Raw genomic sequence first — 12,790 nt, 5'->3', positions numbered from 1 at the left:
CTGATCTACCCGTGAACATGGCTTCTGCCACATATTTCTCATTTCCTTCTTTCCAGTCTCATGTGGATCCATCTATTTGAACTATAGCTTCAAGGGCGTCTAGAAAATGTAGTTTTTAGCTTTCCAGCCTATGCAGTATAGGAAGGCATACTAGAAAGAGACTGGAATGTGTGTTGAGTGAGTCAATGCGCAGTGTATGCCACAGTCCATTATTTTGTATGCCAGTTATCCATACAATCTTCCCATACTTAAATTTCAAAAAAACAACAATAGCAACAAAATGTTCCCACCTAATACAATTCAACTATCATTTTAGAAAAAAAATTCTTATCTTCTCTGTGAAAGGAAAAATCCAAGGTCTCATTACAAATTGCATCAATCTCTGAGAACTGTTCATGCTTATCCAGTCATAATATGACATTCTGTAATCAAGAAAGAAAATGTGTGTAGCTACTATAGTTTTTGTTTCTGACACCGTCACAAGGCAATAATTTCTGACACAGGTCACAAGGCATTTATAATTTCCTTCCTCTACTCTTTGTTCTATGTCCCATAATATCTTTTATCTCTTATGATTTTTTTTACTTTAAATCTTATTTTTTTAGATATTAGGTATTTTGTACTGGTCTCAGTCTATCAATATTTTGTGGTTTTTATTATGACTTCAAGACACCTTTCAGCAATAAGTATCAGAAAACCTTGAAAAGATAGAGGTTTATTATTTGCAGGACCTGGAAATTACACAGCATACCTGGGGGCCACACAGCAAGGTGGTGGGTAGAGAGGCCAAAGGGAGCATTCACAGGCCTGGGGTTCTGTTTTTGTTGGGATCAAGTGGGGACCTAAAGGTTTCGTGGGCTCACTCTTTACTAGTGAGCTTAAAACATAAGAGAAGGGACTTTAATGCTCAGAGGAAAGAAACAAGTGGTCCTAATGGGCAGTTTTTGAAATCAACCAAGCTTTCTAAAAGGAGCCTTAGTCGGAAGAGGCAGCCTGACTCCCAGTCTAGTGGCCTGTTTATTGGAGATAGTCATCTTCAAAGTGGATGCCTCTTTGAAATGGATGCCTCAGCAATCAGAGCTTCAGTCAGGCACTTGTATTACCAAAAAAACAAACAAACAAAAAAGAAGTCAGGGCTTACTCTACATTAGGATTACTATCTTCTGGATTCTTTTGATTCATTTGGCCTGGCATAGCTTTTTCTTATTTTCAACCTTTCCATTTCTTTTTGTTTTAAATATATACTTAGATAAATCATACTGTTTGATTTTTAAAACCTGGTGCTTGCTTTGGCAGCACATATACTAAAATTGATTTTTAAAACCTGGTCTGAGGGTCTTGGCTTTTTAATTTTGAATTTAATACAACTACATTTATTGCATTTACAGTTAAATTAGGATTTACTTATGTCATATTATTTTATATTTTACATTTTCTTCATGTTTTATTCCTTTTATGGTTTTGTTGATATTCTTTCTTATAGTCCATTGGCTCGAGTTTTATTCTGATGATTTAAAAGTTATATATTTATAGTTTGTATTGTGGTTGCCCTGAATTAATTACCTATATTCATGTTTTTTACCCTTATGGATAATTTATCTATTTCTCCCCTTAACAAGAAATTACTTAAGCATACTTTCACATCTCTTTTTCCCCACTCTCCTTCAGTATTGATATTATTTGTTATGGATGTATTTTCTCTTTTTATCTTATTTGGTACAAACCTTTTTCTTTAAAGACAAAGGTAAACTTTACCAAAGTATTTGAACACTCATATCTCCCATCTCTTGGAGCATCTCTCAGATTCGTTTCTCATTTTGAGTACTTTCTTCAAGATGGCTTTCAATGTTTGTCTTTGTGTGGCAAAGCTTCTAAGGCTTCGTGTGCTGGAGAATAATTTTATTATGCTCTAACATTTGAATGACAATTTGATTGGATATAAAATTCTAGAATCAAAATTCTCTTCCTTTGATACTTTAAAACATATTGTTTGATTCTTATCTAGCATCACTATTGTTTGAGTAGTATGATATCAATTTGTTCTTCCTATTGGAGCCTTTATAATTTTCTCTTTGTCTTTAATATTCTGACATTTTACATTCAATATTCTTATATTGGTTATATGTGTAAGTGTGGATTTTTTCTTAATGCTCCTGTTTGACAGTCTTTGGGCCTTTTTTAATCTAAGACCTTTCATTCTTCTTTAATTCTTGGAAGGTTATCTTTATTATTTAAGATATAAATTAATCTCCATTTTTTATCCTTCCTTCTGGAGCTTGTAATTTTCCAGATGTTGGCATATCCTATCCTCCTGATCCTCCATTCCTCCTGGCTTTTCTTTTTATATTCTTCATCTGTTTGTCCTTTCTTGCTATCTTATGGGAAAGGTCCTCAATGTGATCTTGAAATTTACTAATTTTTTCTAAAGCCATATCTATCCTTCCACTTATTCTATTGCTTGTGTTTTTTTTTAAACACATTTTCAATTCTAATATTACTTCTTGTTTATGATTTCTCATTATTATCTAATATTGTCAATATAATCTGTTCTCTAAATATATTTTTATCCTTATTTACAATTTTTGATCTATTTCAATAATTCTTAGATTATATATGTAATTATGTGTGTGTATGTGTATGTGTGTCTATGTGTAAAATTTAGTTTGTTTTTCTCATGATGGTTGTATTTTGACCAGTGAACTCATGTCCCCTGGAGGTATTGACTACTCTGCCTGCTAATGCAGTGTTTCTCAAACTGGTGAAGAACCAGGTTGTTTTCATTCCCAGTCTGTTGCAGGCCTATTTATTGTATAAAACTTTTCAAATGTCTACTTTCATTTTTTGTACTTATTATAGACCTGGGACATACTAGTATTATCCTAAAATATACTGGGAAAGGGTATTGATTCAGAGTGGTATATTATATTAGCCTTTCCAATTATCACCTTCCTTCACTCTGAGAGGATTATACATCAACCACCCATTGCTATGTGATTTTCAATGCCTCTCTGAAGACAGAGTGCACTCCCCTTGCCCCACTGTTTGGTTTACTAAGAAGCAGATGCTGAGAGATAGAGTTGAGAGTGTAAAAGGATTAATGGGGAGCAGCCACTGGGAAGGAAAAGGAGAGGAAGCAAGCCTGAGAAAAGAGGTCAGTGGCAAAGTTTCTGCCAGCCCATTGGGAATCTCCAGAACAAACATTGCCCATTGAAGGAGTCCCATGTTTTTTTGGCTGGACTTCTGGGAAGCTGAAGCAGCTGAAGGCACTAACAGTTGGAAGCTGCTGGGAAGTTCCTTTGAGAGGGGAGATCTCAGAACACATTTCTCCTTTTCTGCTTCATCACCTTTCTCAGCTCCGTGATGGTAAAAAGCATAGAGAGGTCTTTTAGTCATTCATCAAACATTTATTAAGCACCTCTTGTATACCAGGCACTGAGCTAGATACTAATGCTACAAAGATGACCAGAATATTTTCAATGAGCTCCTTTGTTCAAATAAAGCTCCCTCCCTGCAGAGGTAGCTCACCATCTAACGGAAGAAAAGCTAGCACTACTTGTGGGGTGTTTTTTAAACTCATGAACTTTTTCTCATCCATAAAATAAGCTGAAATATGCTAAATGCAAAAGATTCAAAAGCTCTAGAACCTAGCACAGGATCTGGCAACTGGTTGGCATTGAATTGTTGACCAAAAGGCTATGAGAATTCAGAGAAGGGGAAAATAATTTTTCTCTGAGGAGCAGATTTTTTGTCACCTACCAATAGGTCAACAATTAAATTTTTAAAAATCAATTACAGTCTATTCAACTGATGCAAGGATTCAAATGAAACTCACAAAGTAGACAAATTTGTCTTTATATAAGTTTGCCCATCCTCCTGCCTCCTTTAAGCCCTCCTACCTATAATTTTCTTTTCTTTCTCCCAATCATAAAACTCTCATTTCCTAACTCAGGGTGTCAATCTGATTATTGTATTATAATGCTTCACATCAATTTAAGAATGATTTTTAAATTTCTGCAAGTTTATTTGCATTTTAAAAAAGGAAGTTTTAAACACAAATCATTCTGCAAATGGTAGAGGAGCTGGATCAATATCCTTGCCAACCACCACACCATTTCCTCTCTTCAAAAATGTCATTTCTACCTTAGGATTTAGATATAAAGTATATGAAATTAGCCCCACAGCCTCATCTTATTGCTTCTCCCCACTTTTGAAAGCAAAATTCCAAAGAATATTAGAAGCACCAAATCCAGGGGGCCTGGGGCTTGAGACAGCTGACTTCTGAATAAATTGTTGGATGGCCCAGGCCTCAAGCAGGTTGGCAGATGAGGCTGCTGGCCCAGAAGCATGGTCCCCAGGATTGCTACCATGAGAGAATTGTTTCTTTAGAGTAGTATAGGCAGGGGTTTCCAAGGGAGGAGCCTACGGGGTAGTTTTCACTAAGAGACAAGTCTGCTGGAGATACACCCACATTACAATATTAGTGTAGGGAAAAGGAAGGGTATCTTACTTCTATGGTCACTCTCCCAGTCACCGTCATTTAAGTGCCCCAGTAAAACTCAGCCAATGGCTGGCTGAGGCTGAGTAGGCACAAGGACTCAATAGAAGGCCCATTCTGTACTGACTTCCATGGCCACCTCTTAAAGGAAAACGGGAAGGGGCTACCTCAGAGGTTGTGCAGGAAAAGTCGGCTTCCGCACAGCACTGTGCTTTAGCATTTAGCAAACTGTTTTAACACTCCTCTTTGATTTGTTTGTCATTCCCATCAGACCACAAGATAATTGGGGACAGAGATGTATCTCATTCACCAGGTGTCCCCAGCACCTAGAAGTCCCCAATAAAGATTAGAAGAAAGAACAGTGTCGAGGGCCCACTATGCAAAAAGAATAGGGCACGGTTCCTGCTCTTATGAAACAGAGGTTTGGGGCAAGGAAGTCCACTGAAACTGGGTCTTAAAAAAGAATTTTCACCAGGGAGGAGAACTGTATATGGGTGTGTGGAGTGAGGAAGAGATAAGAGAGCAGAAGAAAATGTAAGCAAATGCAACATGAAGGGGAATGGCATTTTCAGGGAGTATTCCAGAAGATTCAAGTAAGAGAGTGAGGTCACCTTTGAAGATGATGCCAGTTTGGATGCATCTACAAGAATACGACTCCCTTGAGTTCATATTTTTATAACTTTTCACTATGATTGTTTTAAGATTTTTTAAAGTGATAATTAGTGTATACTCCTTGGTGGGAGTATTCTACTTATTTGATTATAGCTGCTCAAACCTGGAAACACTTACCTTTACTTTTTTTTACAGATCACGGTCTAGACCTGCACTGTCCAATACAGTAGTTTCGAGTCACATGTGGCTATTGAGCGCTTGCAATGTGGCTAGTCCAAATTAAGATGTCCCGTAAGTATAAGATACATACCAATTCCTGAGACTCAGTACAAACAAAAGAATGAAAAGTATCACTAAATAATTTCTTATATTGATTACATGTCAAAATTAGAATACTTTTAGTATTCTGAGTTAAAATATATTATTTTTTACCTAAAATATATAATACTAAATGATATTAATTTTAATAGTTTTTTAATCTATTTTCTTTTTCAATGTGGCCAGGAGAAATTTTAAATTTTTTTTTTTTAATTAACTTAGAGTAACATTCACTCTTGACAGTTCTGTGAGTTTTGACAAAGGCTTAGTCATGTAACTAGTACCACAATCGAGATACAAAACACACACACACACAAAAACCATCCAGAAAACCTCCCTTACGCTGAACTTTAGTAGCTAACCTCTCTCACCCTGATCCCCTGACAACTACTGATCTGTTCTCTGTCCTTATGGCTTTGCTTTTCCCAGAATGACATAAATGGAATTCTACAGTATGTAGTGTGTGTGTGTGTGTGTGTGTGTGTGTGTGATAAAATATATATAACAAAACCATTAGATGGTAGTCTTTTGAATCAGGTTTCTCTCATTTAACATTATACATTTGAGATTCATCCCTGTTGTTGCATGTAACACTAACACTAGTTCCTTTTTTATTGATGAGTAATATTTTATAAATGAACGTACCACCTATTTCTCTGTTCACCAGTTAAAGAACATTTGGATTATTTCAATTTTGGGGTATTTATTAAAAAATTACCAAAAACATTCACATATGGATTTTCGTGTGATCATATTTTCATTTCTCTTGGGTAAATACTTAGGAGAATTTCTGGATCATATACTAGGTGTCCGTTTAACTTTATTAAAAAACTGCCAAACTGCTTCCCAGAGTAGCTGTACCATTTTGCATTCCCATAAGAACATATGAGTTCCAGTGCTTGACATTCTTGCGAATGCTTAGTACTGTGAGCTTTAGTTTTGTTCTTGTTTTTGTTTGTAGCCTTTCTAATTTTAAGGTATGTGGTGGTTTTACTTTGCATTGTAGTTTTAATTTGCATTTCTCTAATTACTAGTATTATTGAGCCTCTTTTCTTGTGCTTATTTGCCATCTATATATCTTTGTTGGTGAAATTCAAATCTTTTGCTCATTTTTAAAAATTTTTTTCTTTCTGATGAGTTTCAAGATTATTTTTTTAAAAAAGGTTTAGCCTTCTCTAGTCTATAGACCTCCCTTCCCACCATGTAGATATGTTGTAGGCATTGCCACCTTCTTTTCTTGTGTTTTAAAGCATGTAAGGACTACCTTCAACTAACATGACAGAATTCTTGCAATCCAGATATTAACCAGAAAACTTAATTTTTAATTAATTGGCGGCTGACAAGTCCTTGCTGAAAGCCTGGTTGATATGATTGCTCAGAGGGTCAAAGGAATGTGCTAACCATTCATTCCTCTAGATTTTACGAGCTGTGCCTGAGTCAAGCTACACACTTAGACAGTCTGAGTTTATGATTTAGTGTTATGTACATGGAGTTTATTGATGGTCTATATTAGAAACAGCCCTTGGAATTCTATAAAACTGCTGATAAAGAATTTGCCAATTATATTTTTCAATATTCCTTATAGAGGAAGTGTTTAATAAATTTCTATTAGAGTTTAATTCCAGAAAAACTTTCTCCTGAGAAATAGCCATCTTTCTTTTTATTATACAATGAGAACTACTACATTTAGCAATCTCTCTGCTTATATTTTTGACTGCTAGAAAACTCAGAACTATATTTAATATTCAATTAAAGCAAACACTAACTACATTTGGCTTTAATTATCCCTGTGTTCTCCATGCTTTTTATTCTTTATACTTATTTTATGATCTTAGAGTCCTTTAATGAGATGGTATTATTCCAGTTACTATTGCAGTACAACACCCATCCCAAACTTAATGGTATAAAACAACAACCATTTTATTATGCTTATGATTGATTTTTTATTGATTTTTATTGATTTTATATTGATTTTATGGCTTTTTAATTTTTATAATAGGATTTACTATTGATTCTGTAGATCAGAAATTCTGAAAGAGCACAGTGGGGGATGCTCTTCTCTGTTCCACCCTGTCCTGAGCCCCAGCTGGTGACTAACGGCTAGAAGCTAGAATGGCTGGGACTGCAGGAATGACTCTGAGGTGGCTTCTTCACTCACATGGCTAAGCCTGGGCTGGAAAGGCTGAGGGCTGGGCTCAACTGGAATTGTCCTGCAGAGCACCTACAGGTGGCCTCTCTTTGTGGCTTGGCTCTTCACCACAAGGTGGCTGGGTTCCATGGGGGAGAAAACCCAGAGGGAGTGTCTCAAGAGCCAGCATCTCAAGAAAACTAGGTGGAAGGTACATCACCTTTTCTAACCTCAGAAGTCACATAACATCACTTTCACTGTACCCTACGGGATATATCAGTCACAAACCCACCTAGATTCAAGAGGAGCATACAAAGACCCCACCTTTCAACAGGAGAACTATTAAAATAATTTACTGCCACTTTCAAAAACTATAGATATACATAATAAACCCGTGACTGTCCTTTAGCCAAAGAGATCTAAATGGAAGGTGTCTCAGCATTTATTCTTGCTTAGACAACCCAACTGGGGGTTGAGACAAAGGTAGGAGAGATCTTTTCAGCTCCCCACTATCTTCCCACATTCATTACCAAGCCATTTAAAAAATTCAAAGCTTCTGTGAAGCTAAGGTTAGACATATTACTAATTTGGTAGCAACAAGATTATTTGGCCCCAAACAATTTTTTTAGAGGACATTTAAGAAGCCAGTATTTTAGCCATGAAAGATTGATGAAAGACATATTTCTTTTTAATGACTAGTGAGAAGACATCTTTTCTGCTGGTTGGGAATAAGTTCAGCAGATGCTTGAAAAGAGATATATCTAAAAATCATCCCTCTTTCTCTTCCTCTTCCTCCTCCTAGTCCCTTCCCTTCCTGAATTACTTGGAAGAAATTTCTTTATTAAGCACCTAAACTGTACCAAGTATTATTGGTGTCACTCCCATAATGTTTCAAAGGACAGATTTAATAGCTAATTTATAAGGTGATTCAGATACAATATTTCAGAGGTCGACAAACTTTCTGAAAAAGGCCTAATAGTATTTATGCTTTTTGGGCAATGTGATCTTTTTTAGAACTATTCGACTCTGCTATTTTAGCAAAAAGCAGCCATAGACAATATATAAATGAATTTGCATGACTTAGCTCCAATGAAACTTAATTTATGAATACTTAAATTTGAATTGCATATAATTTTCATGTCACCAAATATTCCTCTTTTGATTTTGTTTCAACCATTTAAAATTTCTAAATCAATTTTAGTTCATGGACAGAAACAAGCAATGGACCAAGTTTGGCCTGTGGGCTGTAATTTCCCTACCCCTACAAAATGGAGAAAACAGGATACAAAATTGTACTTACAGCATGATTTCTTATAACTCAGAAAAAGAGACCTATACATTAAGGCTGAAAGTGAATCTATAAAATGTAGTTGTATTGTTACGCTGAAATTATGGTTGATCTTCCTCTCTTTTTGGTAGTTTCATATTTTATTGATGGAAATATTACTTTAGTGGTGGAAATAAAAAATTTTTGAAATAAATGTGATAGTGCTTGCTTTAACAGCATATATATCAAAAATCATGAAGAGGGAGAAAATTATAATGAATCCTGTGGTTTTGGATTGGACCTGAAGTTATCTGTTTCTATATGTCCAAATCTAGATAACAATCTGTCACTCTATCTATGGAAATATCCACTGAGAGGGCATGAAAGCAGCAACACTTCAAAAGCAGCGAGCACACCTAGCATCCAGATCTTGGTTTCTAAATAACTGTTCTCACTATAAAGAACCAGGACTCCTTGGAGAAGGGATAAAGTGTAAGGTGAGCCTGGAACATCTTGTGCAAGAAAAAAAAGAAAGTGTTCCTGTAACAACAGGACAATGTCAAATGGACCCAAAAGAAGGCCTGAATGGGCTTCCACTGGCCAAATCTGGGACAATTTGAGCATTAGAATAAATGACAGCAACGTATTATAGCCCAACGAATAAAACAGGAAACCATGAGTCCATATGATATAAAAAATAAAATTATAAAACGTTAGATGAAAGATGATTTATGTAGTTTTAAACTACCTCTATATATAATACTTTATAATTACAAAGGAAAAGTGTAACTTTACAGTGAGAAGCATAGACATCATCTTAAAGTGAACATCATAGGCAATAAAATAAATCGAGCAGCTGAAATTGTGTCACGTGGGATGAGGCGTGGAGTAAAACACCGCATCACTTCTGTGATAACCCTGCCTGAAATGCATGACCTGACTCTAGTCAAGATTAGAAACAAAACCAAATAGAAGATTCTACAAACTACCTGGCCCGCCCTCCGACCGCCCCATTGGGAGGTCCACCTATCACTCCCCCTCGCAGCCACAGGCCCGCCGGCCGCCCACCCACCCTCCGGGAGTGCAGCGCCCGACGGCTCCAGGTGCGCCCCCCCCGTCCCTCGCGCCTTCCTGCCGCCGCCAAGAGGCTCCGCGCGCCTTCTCGCCTTTCCCCGCGCCGCGGCCGGGAAGGGCCGGGAGGCGAGGTAGGTGAGGACGGCGACGGCGCGGCCATTGTCGTGCAGCCCCTCCCGGGCGCGCAGGATCGGCGGGCAGGCTGGCCGGGCGGGGCGGCAAGCCAGTCGGGCGCGGTGTCTGGGCGCGGTGTCTGGGAGCCGGTGCGTCCCGGTGCCGCCCGCCTCTCTGCGCGGATCGCCGCTCCGAGGCCGCGTCCTCTGCCACAGCTGCCCGCGCCACCTTTGTGACGGTCCCCAGCCCGTCGGAGCTGGCGCGCCGCCGCTGCCGCTTCTTCGCCCGGGGCTGCAAATGGAGCCTGCTCGTCTCTGCGCCTCTGACCCCAGCGGCCTGGGACCGCATGGGGAAGTGCTCAGATCTAGCGGCACGGCCGTGGGCGCCTCCGCCTACCCGTCTTCGCGTGATTACCTAGGAAGTCCCTGAAACACTAAATAGATTTTTTTTTTATGTTAAAATACATAATGAAATTTATCATTTTAAAGGACAATTAAATACGTTCAGTGTTGCGCAACCATCACCACTATCTAGTTCTGGAATTTTCCGTCACCTAGAAGGGAAATCTGCACCCATTAGCAGTCATTCCTTACTCCCTGCCCAGCCCCTGGCAACCACCACTCTGCTTTTTTGTTTGGATGGCTTTGTTTATTCTGGATATTTTGTATAAATGATGTTATACAATATGATGTCCTATGTAACACTTCTCTCACCTAGCATTATGTTTTCCAGGTTCAATATGGAGCATATTGAACATCATTCCTTTAAATGGATGAATAACAACACCATTTTTATGCATACCCCACGTTTTGTTTATTCTTCATCAGCTGATAGACATAGACATTTGGGTGTTTCCACCTTTTAAGGCTGTTGTGAATATGCTGCTATGAACGTTTGCATTTGTGTACAAGTCTTTGTTTGAACACCTGTTTTCAAATTCAATTTTGGGGGTATATAACTAAATAGACTTTTGCTTCCCTACTAATGGAAAACCCTACAGCCACCTACAGTTCCCCTCCCCACCTCCACTGATTCTGGAAACACCTGGAAATGTATCATGCAAGCTCCTGAAAATGTTCCTGTCAGCCTTGATTTTCTTTTTCCTTTTTAAGTAATTTTATTTTTACTTTTTAACATTTTATTATTTTATTTTCCCCCTCCCCTCTCCTGATTTTCTTAACATAGAAGATATGTAGGTCAGTATTTCTGCCCTCTCCAGAGACCCTTATCAGGAGGATCTATCTGTTCCCATACCACCACCCAGCCCCAAATTCCAAATCACATATCCTCACCCCTCCACCTCCACTCCCACCTCCTGTCCAGAGCCTTCCACTGCCTGACTCAAGGTACCATGTGACACAAGAGAACCCAGCTTTTGCTAGACAGAAACTGAAGTGTTGTCCTTTGGAGGATTTTAACCAAAGGATAGGGCAATGGTCAGGTACCGGCTGGGGCAGCTAGCTAGTCTTCCAAGAGTGGCTGGGGAACTTCACACAAGCTGAGAGAAACTGACAAGGAGCATGGACAAGGACCATGAGAGACCAGGAGCAATCTCAGTGCTTACATTCTAATTCCAGATGATCTGCTGATTTCCTATCCTAGGGTAGTGGTAAAATCACTCATTTTAATCTTGCAACAAATCCTTTTAAAACTGCTCTTAAACTTTAGTTGGCATCAGAATCTCCTTGGGGATGATGCTTATGTTGCTGGTCCTGGGACCACACAGTGAGAACCATTGTCTTCAGCTTCCTAGAGTGTCTCTTTTTTGAAGCCAAAACCACCCTGACCAAGACAGGCACTCTGATGTGGGCTGCTGAATTCATAGGTGCCTCCAAGAGCTCACCATTAGAGCCTATACAGCTGCATTTAACCCCTCTTGCTACTGCCTGTGAGCCACAGCTGTGCTGAGAATACACTGAGGTCATGCAGAGTTGAAGTGTAGGACATCCAGTGCTCCTGCCCCATTCTGCTTCATGCTTTTGGCAGGTGTTCAAAGCAGTGCCATTTGAGCTCTCAGCATCTCACCAAGATTTAGGATCATGTTCCTTTAGTTTCTGTCTCTAGCTCTCATACTGAAGGCTCAGGCACACTTCCTTGGAGCTGAGCCAAGTGACCATCTTTTCTCTTGGTCAGATACTTCTAGCAATTTCCTCCTAAAACCTTCATAGAGATCAGCTGCATCCCTCCACTGACCCTCATACATACTAGACATGTTTAAATCTTAGTGATGCTCACATATTGGTCCATACATACTAGAATGATTTAAACCCTAGTGAAGCCTACCAGGTTTGTGCAATCTACCCCTTCGCCTACCTCCATCATCTTTTTACAAAAGGAATAACGGATCTCTTGTCCGGATCAAAATGCTGTAAAGCAAGATAGTAACTATTTTGCGCTTTGCAGATGAAAGGTGTCTGTCACAACCACTCAACTTTGTCATTGTAGTGCAAAAGCTGGCATGTACAATATGGAAAGGAATGGGTGTGTCTGTGTTCCAGTAAAACTTTATTTGCAAAAAATGGGCAGCAAACAGGATTTGACCCAACTTGTTTTAAGTAGTCTTTTTTTTTTTTGTCTCTTATTAATTGAAGTTAATGAGTCTTCAAACAGATGGAGAGTGTATTTAGTGTTAGCAGTTCTATATTGTTACAGGGAATCATTTAAAAATCTATAGGCTATGTTTTTCTCAAGAGCTGGCAGTGAATCCAGCCAATCTTAAATGAACCCAGCCTCAATAATTTTTAAAAAGGTAAAATTATATCAATACATTGCTAAAACTGAA

This window comes from Pteropus medius, unplaced genomic scaffold (assembly GCF_902729225.1).
Source record: "Pteropus medius unplaced genomic scaffold, Ma_sr-lr_union100, whole genome shotgun sequence".
Lineage (NCBI taxonomy): Eukaryota > Metazoa > Chordata > Mammalia > Chiroptera > Pteropodidae > Pteropus > Pteropus medius.
The sequence above is the reverse complement of the archived record's forward strand: the minus strand, read 5'-3'. Positions refer to the sequence as shown.